Consider the following 13211-nt stretch of genomic DNA (forward strand, 5'->3'; position numbering starts at 1 on the left):
CCACTCATGAGGACAATACAATTCCGTGAATACACAAAATGTTTTCAACCTTTTTCTAATTCCCCTTTCCTCACTCCTTCTTTGGATAAGTTTCTGTAAGTATCTACTTGATCGTTGGTGCATGAATATATATCCCTATATATTAGATTTCCCCCTAGCTTTAGGCAACTTTATTCTTGCTTAAATACGTACTGCAAACACAGCATAAACGCATTATGTACACAGATATAATTATGTATTGTATGGGGTGTCCCAAGAAACTATATTTTGTAAATTAAAAACTCCATTAACGATCTGATAATTATTATTATCTTTATCTGTCATTAAATTGTAAACGAACTGTATAGGATCATTAAAAAAGCTATATCCGGCCACTGGGATTTTTCCAGAACGACTTTACACTGGGTAGTCCAAACTAGACAGTAAGAATGTTTGACTGTATGCATGCACAGTACATTTGTTGTACCGGTTAAGATCATGTAACTTGTACAGTGCAGCGGTGTACCATATCTTTTAAAAATGATTTTTTATCTAAAAAACAGGAAAGGGGCCTTTTGTTTTAGAACACCTTGTATTGTTCATTCTGCTTTTCATTATAATAGTGTCAATATGTTCGGAAGTATGGACACGGCTCACACTAATCTACAGAGATAACCAGAAAACACGGGAATAAGAAAGTCGACTTTTAGACTTAAGACATGACTTTAAACAACAATTCTGCAGTGTGAAGAGACCCATTTCACCTAATTAATGATTTAATAACTTACTAGTAAGGCATTTGTTGTGTAACAACATCAAAAGCATAAATGTCGTCTTCCTTTTCTACAGTTTTCTGGTTATCACTGTAGACGTCCTGGTATATTTGTTTTAAAAATGTTGTTTCCTTTTAAGAAATATTTTGGCAAGTGTAATTATGGAAAACGTATTATTTATGAAAAACTAATTATTTTTGGAAAACGTAATATTTATGAAAAACGCATTATTTATAAAAAACGCATTATTTATAAAAAACGTATTATGCATGGAAAACGTATTATTTATGGAGATTGTATTGTTTATGGAAAATATATTATTTATGGAAAACGTATTATTTATGGAGAATGTATTGTTTATGGAAAATATATTATTTATGGAAAACGTATTATTTATGAAAAACATATTATTTATGAAAAACGTATTATTTATGGAAAACGTATTATTTATGGAAAACGTATGATTTATGAAAAACGTATTATTTATGTAAAACGTATTATTTATGAAAAACGCATTATTTATGGAAAACGTATTGTTAATGGAAATATATTATTTATGAAAAACTAATTATTTTTGGAAAACGTATTATTTATGAAAAACGTATTATTTATGGAAAACGTATTATTTATGGAAAACGTATTATTTATGGAAAATATATTATTTATGGAAAATATATTATTTATGGAAAACGCATCATTTATGGAAAACATATTATTTATGGAAAACGTATTATTTATTGAAAATATATTTTTTATGGAAAAAGAATTATTTATGAAAACGTATTATTTATGGGAAACATTATTTATGGAAAACGTATTATTTATGAAAAACGTATTATTTATGGAAAACGTATTATTTATGAAAAACGAATTATCAATGGAAAACATTATTTTTGGAAAAATGTATCATTTATGAAAAATGTATTATTTATGGAAAACGTATTATTTATGAAAACGTACTATTTATGGAAAACGTATTATTTATGAAAAACGGATTATGCATGGAAAACGTATTATTTATGGAAAATGTATTGTTTATGGAAATATATTTTTTATGGAAAACGTCTTATTTATGGAAAACGTATCATTTATGAAAAACGTATTATTTATGAAAAACGCATTATTTATGGAAAACGTGTTGTTTATGGAAATATATTATTTATGAAAAACTAATTATTTTTGGAAAACGTATTATTTTTGGAAAACGTATTATTTATGAAAAACGTATTATTTATGAAGAACGTATTATTTATGGACAAATGTATTATTTATAAAAAACGTATTATTTATGGAAAACGTATTATTTATGAAAAACGTATTATTTATGGAAAATGTATTATTTATTGAAAATATATTATTTATGGAAAAAGAATTATTTATGAAAACGTATTATTTATGGAAAAAGAATTATTTATGAAAACTTATTATTTATGGGAAACGTATTATGGCACGTGACACTGAGCCATAGTCTTCAGATGGTAAAAGTATTTGAAATTTTTTTTGGGATTCAAAATAAAACTTTAAAGTTTTGTCATATTTTTCATAAACTTATTTTTTACGCATAAATCTGAAGAATTTTTGAACTCTTAGACATTCTTTACTATCTAAAGTTAATCTTTACAATGATCTTTTTTAAGGACACCCTGTCGGCATCTGATCATATAAGTTTTCTTAGGACACCCTGTAAACATAGTTAGTTCTGCGGTACTGAGTTTGTTGGTTCTTTCTGACATTTTGATAAAGAGCCCACTCTTTTATATTGAGTTTGAAATTTGGTAATATTTTACCAGAAGATATACAAATATACATCCTTTCTTATATAAGCACACAATGCTTTATCCCCCCCCCCCCCCCCTTCTTCTCAAACCAGCTCAGAGAGTCCATTATGTTAATTTGATTTGGTTTTAATTCTCAGAAAGGATTCGAGCTGATTACAATGTTTATTTTTGGCAAAAGACTAGAACATTTTTTAAATATTGCATTCAATAAAAATATTTATTCAAACCCTGGTTAGGCGGGTCCAAACTGCATAGTAAATTGTGATTGCTTATTTGTAATATCTCAAGCTTTGTAGTTGAATAAATATATGAATATATGAATCTAATTGTTGGTAAAATTAGAATATAAAGAGAATTGTAATTGCAAATGGATAAATATTAAAGATTATATTTTGATGGATTTTTTTTCATGGTTAAAATGTATTTCCTCAAAAATTTGCTTCTTTTTTCTGAAGTTAAGCATTGCATTTTGTTATGGCAAAGTTTTAGTCTTACGATTCATTTCTATTTTGGAAAATGTACTTTACATTAATTAAGAAAAAAAAAACAATTACTATTCCCCATCCCGTTGCAAGTTGCAACTATAAAAGTCGGATCCGTTAATTTTTTGTGTGACCAGAATTTGTAAAGTTGTTCTAACAAATGGCAACCCTTTAATCACTTCTTTTCATTTCTTTATTTCTTGAAATGTTATTTTATTTATCATGTTGCTCAACTTTTCACTCAGAGGCAGAAACTTAAGAGAAGACGAAACAAAACCAGGTTCAAATACCAGAAAAGGGCAACTTTGAAGACTTTCTAAAAATAAATTTTTTTAAAAGTTGCTTCCATAGTTTTTTTAACGATATCAGTATTTAAGTTCAAATTTACACGTTTACTTAGCTTCAAAACCCAGAATTCCTTATACAAAAATCTCTTAAGTTTCCCTCACCGTGCTCCAACTTTTCTCAAGTGTACAATGTACATTTCCCAGCATAGAAACCTGAATACAAGGCTAATTTTCAACAAGATCTTTTGCAGGACGGACAAGAGGAGAATAAGAAATGAAACAGTAGAAAACAGGGGGGGTTTAGAAGAAAAGGTGGGCCGAGAAGAGAATGGGGGTGTAGAGAAGAGAAGATGGGCCGAGAATAGAAGGGGGTTAAGAAGAGAAGGGGGGTGTATAGTAGAGAAGGTGAGGCCGAGAAGAGAAGGGGGGTTAAGGAGAGAAGGGGGGGTGTAGAGTAGAGAAGGTGAGGCCGAGAAGACATGGTCCGGTGGTGGAGAATATAAAGGGTGTGGTGAGAAGGGAAGGGGGAGAAAGAGGGAAGAAAAATGGAGAGAGAAGGATTTTTGTTTGGATTGAAAACGCGGTTTCAGAGGAGAAAACAAAACAAAAAAGTTTAGAGTTAGATAATTGAAGAATGGATGGAGAATAGAAAAAGAGAAGTTAGGGTTAGATAAAAAAAAAACATAATGTGAGAGAAAGTCTTGGTAAAAGAGAATTTGAAGGAAGAAAGTGAAATATAGAATAATCATATTATTTCAATATTTTCCCTTGAATTGTAGGAAAATGGGATATTCAAGGTATTCTATTACTTTCTTATTATGATAGGAAACTTGAAATATGACAGGAATTAAATAATGAAATAAAGAATTAAATAAGAAAATAAGGAATTAAATAATGAAATAAGGAATTAAATAAGGAAATAAGGAATTAAATAAGGAAATAAGGAATTAAATAAGGAAATAAGGAATTAAATAAGGAAATAAGGAATTAAATGAGGAAAATGAAATAAGGAATGAAATGAGGAAAAATGGAAATATCAAACAAGGAATTAAACAAGGAAATAGGGAAATATCAAACAAGGAATATGATAAGGAAAAATGGAAATATCAAACAAGGAATTAAATAAGGAAATAGGGAAACAAGGAAATAAGAAAGCGGATTTAAAGTTCTAAACAAAGAGAAATGGTTTTAAATCTAAAGTTTAGTTGAATGTGTTCACTTAGATTTGTAGTTTTCAGATCTCTTTGACAGATTAGTTAGGGTTGAAAGAATTTGGAGTATTGCATACTTCAATTCAATTCTCTTATTCATCTTCAAAACTTCTTTATTACTATTAAAGGGACTGTAAACCTAATTACAAGTAGATAATTCAGGAGTTATCCTTGTTTTATTTTACCAAAAAAAATTTACTATTTTTAATTTTACTTTTTAGATATTCTATAGTACAAAGCTTTAGATTAGAAATAATCTTATTTTTGTTGTTGATTTATGTATGTACGATAACAAGACAACAAAATTTTTTTTTTGTCCCTTTAATGTTTTGAACTTTGACTTATTAATTTTGAGTACGTTAGTACGGTAACTTATAAATATAAGTAGTAATCTCTGTTTGTTTGTTCGTATGTCTGATCTTAACTTAGGAACCCCTGGACGGATATACCTTAAATTTGGATTAGGGAACTCGGGACAAACACGGGAATGTTATTAGCTTGGTTACCCAGGGTTTCCAAGCTAGCTATCTATGCAATTAAGCTCTTCGCTCATGTATATATATTTGTATATATACTTATATATGTTAGCTATGCTGGTCAAACGGCCAGATTTTTTATATCCCAATTTTTTCAAAAATAATTTTTTTTTCAAAATTCGATTATATATATATTATTTTAGCAGATTGCCTGATTTGTGTCTCTGTTCTAAAAAGTCTGGCTAAAAAGTAGAAACACAAAATGTCGGCCTGGTGAAAAGTTTTGAAGGTTTGAATATTGAGAATATTGAGGGATCTCTTATTATTGATGAATATTGGTAAATACTTCAATACTTCATCTAGACCTGGAGCAATAATATATACTAGGCTTTTAGAAGGCTTCGTGCATCTTTCTTTAGTATAAAGTAAAAGGTTTTTATTCGTGATTCATAAAACTAGAAAATTTCGCGGATTTTTCTGTTGAAATAAATGAATTTATGAAAAAAAGATCGAGAATTTTCTAGCCACCTATTACTTTTTCGAACAGTGTAAAGTTTTAAAATAACGCCCGGGCTAATATTTTTTAATAGTTGCAACTAAAAATGGGTTCAGCCTTTCTGACATTTATTCAAACAAAAAATCCGAAAAGTGAAATATATAGAGAAGCTAAATACCTCAAAAGACAGAGCTTACTTAAAAAAATAAAACTTGTGTTGATTGAGACTTTGTTTACATTCAATAAATGTCGAAACGGCTGAACCGATCGGACCAAAAATTTTGTGGGACCTAACAGGGCCCTAGGGTAGGTTTATGGATTGTCAAACAAACCAATGTTCCTCAAAGAAATTTATATTTTAAAATTTTCGGAAAATTTAAAAATGAAAACAAAAAGTCCGAGATATCTATACATTTATATTGTTAAATACACGCACCTCTGACCCTTTGATAAAAAGTAAATTCAACCTAAAGTCTGACCGCGTCAACCTTGTTGCACCGGATAGTCCTATTGAGTGTCTGCTTTATTTACCCAATGTCCAGGCGATACAGTACAAACTGGGACCGAAAAGGTTGACCTGGCTCGGAAATCCAAATGTACTATGACTGCCCGTGAAAAGTGTCCAAAATATATATGCAGGTAAAAGAAGCATTTCATGTAGACCAAGATACTAATGCAAGGATAGTTAATTGCAGTAGCGTATACTCTGTGTACATATTGAAACCAGTTCTCTCTGGGAGGAATTTGTAAACAAGAATAGATGCATCAGTGTTCGTCTAGTATCCGAGGAGGTTAAAAGCATTTAATTTTGATAATTTTGAAAATTCGCTGAATAGTTTCCAATGACCAGAATATTTCATAGATTATTTTTGTGAAAATGGATTCCATGTCAGGCTGTGACATCCGTCTAGTGTTTACTTTTCCGCCCAAAGACATTACACTGCAATACAAAAAATGCGTAACCTCTGAAATAACTTTCCTTGCATTAGTACCTGGATGTACTGTTTAATACTTGGATTTATTTTGGCCTTTGGGAGGTATTTTAACTTTTTTAAATTAAATCAAGTTTAATTTGTCTATTGAATAGTTCTTTAAAGTTCTAATTTAAATAAAAAGTTTTCCACTAAGTTCTCACAGAGAATAACAATAATTTTCAAGAATATATTTTTAAGAATATATTTGCAAGAATATATTTTCAAGAATATGTTTTCAAGAATATATTTTCAAGATTATATTTTCGAGAATATATTTTTAAGAATATATTTTCAGGAATAGATTCAAGAATATATTTTTAAGAAAAAATTTTCTAGAATATATTTTCAAGAATATATTTTTAAGAATATTTTCAAGTATATGTTTTCAAGAATTTAATCATAAGAATATATTATATTTTCAAGATTATATTTTCAAGAGTTTATATTTTAAAGATTATATTTTCAAGATTATGTTTTCATGAATATATTTTCAAGAGTACATATTTTTAAGTAAATGTTTTCAGAATATATTCTTCAGAATATTTTTTCCAGATTATATTATTAAGAATATATTTTTAAGAATATGCTTTCAAGAATATGTTTTCAAGAATATATTTTCAAGAATATATTTTCAAGAATATATTTTCAAGAATATATTTTCAAGAATATATTTTTAAGGACATATTTTCAAGATTATATTTTCAAGATTATATTTTCAAGAATACATTTTAAAGATTATATTTTAAAGATTATATTTTCAAGAATATATTTTCAAGAATATATTTTAAGAATATATTTTCAAGAATATATTTTCAAGAATATATTTTCAAGATTATATTTTCAAGATTATATATCTTTAAGATTATATTTTCATGATTATATTTTCAGATGTATATTTTCAAGAATACATTTTCAAGAATATATTCTTACGAATATATTTTCAAGAATATATTTTCAAGAATGTATTTTCAAGAATATATATTTTTAAGATTATATTTTCAAGAATATCTTTTCAAGTGTATATTTTCAAGAATATATTTTCAAGAATACATTTTCAAGAATATATTTTCAAGATTATATTTTCAAGTATATATTTTCAAGAATATGTTTTCAAGAATATGTTTTCAAGAATACATTTTCAAGAATAAATTCTTATGAATATATTTTCAAGATTATATTTTCAAGAATATATTTTAAAGATTATATTTTCAAGAATATATTTTAAAGATTATATTTTCAAGATTATATTTTCATGAATATATTTTCAAGATTATATTTTCAAGAATATATTTTCAAGAATATATTTTTATTATTATCCTATCATAATGAAATTTATACCACAGTGTCTCTAGAATGTTAGGACTACATGGTTAAAAAACGTTTGGGTTTGGTCAACCCTGCACTGAATGATCTGAATAAATGCTCTTTATCTCTGGGGAAAGGATTTGATCAGCCTACCCAGCTGGGATTTCCTATTCTCACCACACTGCTTCAGATGATAAAGATTTTCACATTTCTTCCTTGCAACCTTCTTATTTGCCATGGCCCAAATATTCTCAAATATAGGCCGGACATTATTTAACTTCGTGTTTTGTTAGCAATACAATATATCTCATCTAACAAATAAAAACGAACAGTTATATATTTATGAGACCAGGCTGACACTGAAGTGTCTCTAACATTGGTGTTACCTAACAAACGATTATTTAATTTTTGTAGCCCAGGACATTTTTAATCCTCGTAACTACTTGTTTCTAGCTGTAGGTTAAAAAGAGCACCATATATCGAAATTATGATAAAAGAATTGAGTTTTTGCCGCAAACTCTTATTTTCTGATCCTAATATCTCTGCAACCCAATGTCATGGACCTTGGATATTTCAAACTATAAATTCTGTTAGATGAAATAATCTAAGTTTGAAATATCAAAGGTTTACAAGATCAGGTTGCGAAGATATAGGAATTAGAAAATTTGAGTTTGTGGCAAAGACTCAATTCCTTTTCATTAAAATAGAAAATAAAGAACAAAACGGAGTAAAATAGGAGAACAAAATAAAAGAGAATAGAATTAAGAGAATCCATTTATAAAATAGGAAAAATAGAAAATAACTAAATAAATTAAATAAAAGCTGAAAAGTTAAAAAATTAAAATAAAATGCTTTAGGAAAGAAATAGAATATAATAGAACTGAAAAGGAAGAAATTGAATTCAAAGAAATGGAATGAATTAAATATGAATACAATGGCATATAATTAAATAATTTCTTTCCAAAGAGTGCGGAAGGGGGGGGGGAGGTTGAAAGAGAAAGTGGAAGGTCGAATAAAGAATAGGAAATGCAAATCTATTCTCCAAAAGTAGAAAGAAGCACGATGGAAGAGCTAGAGTGCATTTATAAAAACTCAAAAGTTTTAGTTTAACAAATAAACAAGAATTTATTAAACAGCTTAAAGTTAATTATTAAAGTTTTTATCATTTTGAAAAACAAGCCAAAAAACACCTTTAAAAAGGACAGCCATCTTAATTTTGATAAAAAAAATAAATTAACAATTCACTCAATCCCGTTTTAAAAACATAAACAACAATCCTGACACAATTGTTTTTAGAATACTGATATAAATCGAGTTGTTTAATGAATGATTTAAAAAAAAACATTATATCTAAGGAAAAGTTGTTTATTTAAACTGTGTGTATATTGTATACCTTGTCACCTTGTCACCCTCATGAATTCTTAAAACATTTTCCAATTTTGTAGTTTTCATATTTCCAAGTTGTAGATCTTGGTTTGCCTTGAGGCAGGTTCACTTTGTCCTGAATCTTTTATAAAGTATTTCCAGCTCAAGGAGACCTTAGGGACGCATTCAATAAAATTGAGTCTCATTCCAACCTCATGTTCAGTTTTATATTTTCTTTATTATTCCTGGAGTTGGCCACTGTAAAAATGATATAAACCAGGGGTTAAATGCATCGTTTAATTCACAAATTATTTGAGTTTGGACAATTTAGTCAAATTTAAAGAATATTGACTAAACATAAACTGTCCTCTTTCCCTCAATACCCTCCCTGTCCCCTTTCCCTACAATTCTCCCGTCATTTACCCCCTTGGGAGCAATACATCTAGTTCCCATATCTTGAAAGTTCTTATTTCAAAATAGTTTAAGTGATCACCTTTTCAATACTGTCTCTTTTAATTTTTAATTTAATAATAGAGAAATATAAGAATGGTAAAAAAATAATTTCGAAATTTTTAGGTTGAAAAGTCAAACGCATTTCTTAAGTCAAAACTTGTATGGGTCGCTACTAATTTTACTTCTGTCTGTTGCGGTTAAAGTTAATAAAAACTTCTTATGTTACGCATATCCAAACCCAAAAGCGTAGCGTCCATATGAATTTACAGTGTTGAATTATTCCACTCAGATTGTAAATAATTTGAATTAATTTAAAACTGATCCCTCAGATATTATAACCTATAAATGTCAAATTCAATTTGGTGCATTTTTCTATAGTTGATATTTCATAATATTTTTATTTTATATGTTTCGAGTGTTACTCTTGAAAATATTCATTCCTAAAATTTTTGACAACGAAGACGTCATTTTCATATTTTCCAGTAATGTTCGAATATTCAACCCAAGTCGTAAAACCAAGTTTTCAATGAAAAATGAATTTAAAAAAAACGTGCTGAATAATCTGCTCCAACAACAGATCTTGTATAAAACGTGCTGAATAATCTGCTCCAACAACAGATCTTGTATAAAACATGGTGAATAATCTGCTCCAACAAGAGATCTTGTATAAAACGTGCTAAATTATCTGCTCAAAAAACAGATCTTGTATAAAACGTGCTGAATAATCTGCTCCAACAAGAGATCTTAAATAAAACGTGCTGAATAATCTGCTTCAACAACAGATCTTGTATAAAACGTGGTGAATAATATGCTCCAACAACAGATCTTGTGTAAAACGGGCTGAATAATCTGCTTCAACAACAGATCTTTTTTAAAACGTGGTAAATATTCTGCTCCAACAACAGATCTTGTGTAAAACGCGCTGAATAATCTGCTTCAACAACAGATCTTGTATAAAACGTGGTGAATAATCTGCTCCAACAACAGATCTTGTGTAAAACGCGCTGAATAATCTGCTTCAACAACAGATCTTGTATAAAACGTGCTGAATAATCTGCTCCAACAAGAGATCTTAAATAAAACGTGCTGAATAATCTGGTTCAACAACAGATCTTGTATAAAACGTGCTGAATAATCTGCTCCAACAAGAGATCTTGTATAAAACGTGCTGAATAATCTGGTTCAACAACAGATCTTGTATAAAACGTGGTGAATAATCTGCTCCACCAACAGATCTTGTATAAAACGTGGTGAATAATCTGTTCCAACAACAGATCTTGTATAAAACTTTGCTGAATAATCTGCTCCAACAAGAGATCTTCTATAAAACGTGCTGAATAATCTGCTCCAACAACAGATCTTGTATAAAACGTGTTATATAATCTGCTCCAACAACAGATCTTGTATAAAACGTGCTGAATTTTCTTCTCCAGCAATAGATCTTGTATAAAACGTGCTGAATAATCTGCTCCAAAGAGAGATCTTGTTGAAAACTGGCTGCCAAATCTGCTCCAACGAAAGAAAAACGATCAGAATTATGTAACCGAATAAAAGTAACATTTAATTGAGTGTGTATGAGTAGTATATACTCAATGTAATGTAAACCTGAAATGACTAATGAAACTGCCTGTTAGAGATCAGAAGAACATACATCATCATGAAAACAATTATTCTATTATTCATCCTAGGTGTGCTTCAGGCTACTACAGGGTGTCCCAAGAAAAGAGTGTCTTTGGGAATATTATTATAATCTAAAAAGTGTATTGACGAACAAAAGCTGCAAATTACCTTCAGGATTAAAGTGTTATCGTAACTGTCATGTTTCGTGGGACACCCTGTATATTCAGACTATACACCGATATATTCTAATCTAAAGTATACACAACACTTATACAGTAATTCTAAATTTATCAAAATAAATGTTGTAGCCGTAGAAAGAAATATAGCTAATTAAGTATGCAAGAAAACTAATCACATGACGCAAACAAAAATATTAAATATGAGAACAAAAACTGAAATAGAAAAAATACAGAATATTTTTGGTCTAAACGATTCACTCGAGTTTCTATTATGATACATTTTGATAAAAAATCTTTTCCCGACGAATGGAAAATCCAAAAAAAATATGGGATATCGCATAGAAATTAAAAATCCTTAAATGAAAATACTTCCTAGAAACTAAACAATTTGTCAAAATTCAAAATAAAAAATTAAGAACTAAATATCCTTTTTATTTATTCAAATCATCTCATTCCACCAAAAATCTATTTGATCTAAAGTCAAAACATTGGTGTTTTAACTTTGTTAATATAAGGTTAATTTTTGAAGATAATTTTAAATTAAACTCTTGCTGGATTTCCGTAAAGTTGAGTCGAAGAGACTGGGATTTATCCCGACCAAAAGTTTTAGCCTCAACTCTGCACGATAAGAGTATGCCAGCAATATATTGGTAATCTTTCAACAGACAATTGGTATTCAATCATACAGAACTTTAATATTATCAAGAAAACTATTAAGAAAGGTTAAGCTTTATTATAGACTAGCTGAAGGGCCCGGCGTTTCGGTGGAAACAAATTTTGAAAATAAAAAAAAATGTTGAAAAAAATTAGAAATTTGAGAAAAAATATTTTTGATTTTTTAGCCCCTGGCCACTCATGAGTGTCCACAAAAAATTTCAGCCCAATCGGTCCAGCCGTTTAGCCGGCTATACACAACATATATATTTACGAATGTCTTGTTTTATAATATAGATAAAGTAGTTGAATAGATGGATTATCTGACAGTACACTACACAGTGCTCAGGGAATTGTAATCTGTATATATTTTTTCAACAGTACAGTACAATCTATACAAGACGTATTAAAGATATTTTTGGGGATATTAGAATTGAACCAAAATATGTCACAACCCAATTTCTGAATGGACAATTCAGCATTTTAAACTGAACTTAATAAATTAAGGAGAACATCGTACTGCAATAAATACACCTCAAGTTATGCTTTTGAAGTCCAATGAACATAAAACACAGCATTTGTGTAGTGAACAATGTACATGTATTTTCTTCTTTAGCTTTTCTGGGTTTTACCCTTTTTGAAATTGTTTTTCTGCATAATTCTTCTTTGTTACCACTTTTACTTTACGTCTATTCCATGAGTTTGATGGAAGATTTTCTAGAAGAAATAAAAACGTGTTCTTAAAGGAACTATGCACGAAATTTCATCTGCTAGATTCACAACAGTATCCTTAAATTTTTCTGAAAATGACAGTGTAGTATTTTTCTTGAAGATTGTTGAATCCTGTCCATTTTTTCTTTTCTGTTGCACAATTCCGCAACTAACTTTTATAGAGAAACCGTGCAATTCTAAATGATCAGTTTTTAGATGGAGAAATATTCATATTTTCATCGTTTTCAGCCTTACATGTCATTTTATAAATGGAGGCCGTCACTTGAAATTACATCATACTTTAACTAAGAAATACGACTGGAGTGAAAAAGAGTTTTATCTTTTCCTCGTAACGGTCTGTTTAATTTCTACTCTTTGTTTAGTAGAAATACATTTATCATTATTCTTTTAATTTTTATCCGAAAACACACAATTAGACAACAAAATAAAGGATTTTAAAAGCAGACT

The sequence above is a fragment of the Eurytemora carolleeae genome, unplaced genomic scaffold (assembly GCF_000591075.1).
Source record: "Eurytemora carolleeae unplaced genomic scaffold, Eaff_2.0 scaffold200, whole genome shotgun sequence".
Lineage (NCBI taxonomy): Eukaryota > Metazoa > Arthropoda > Copepoda > Calanoida > Temoridae > Eurytemora > Eurytemora carolleeae.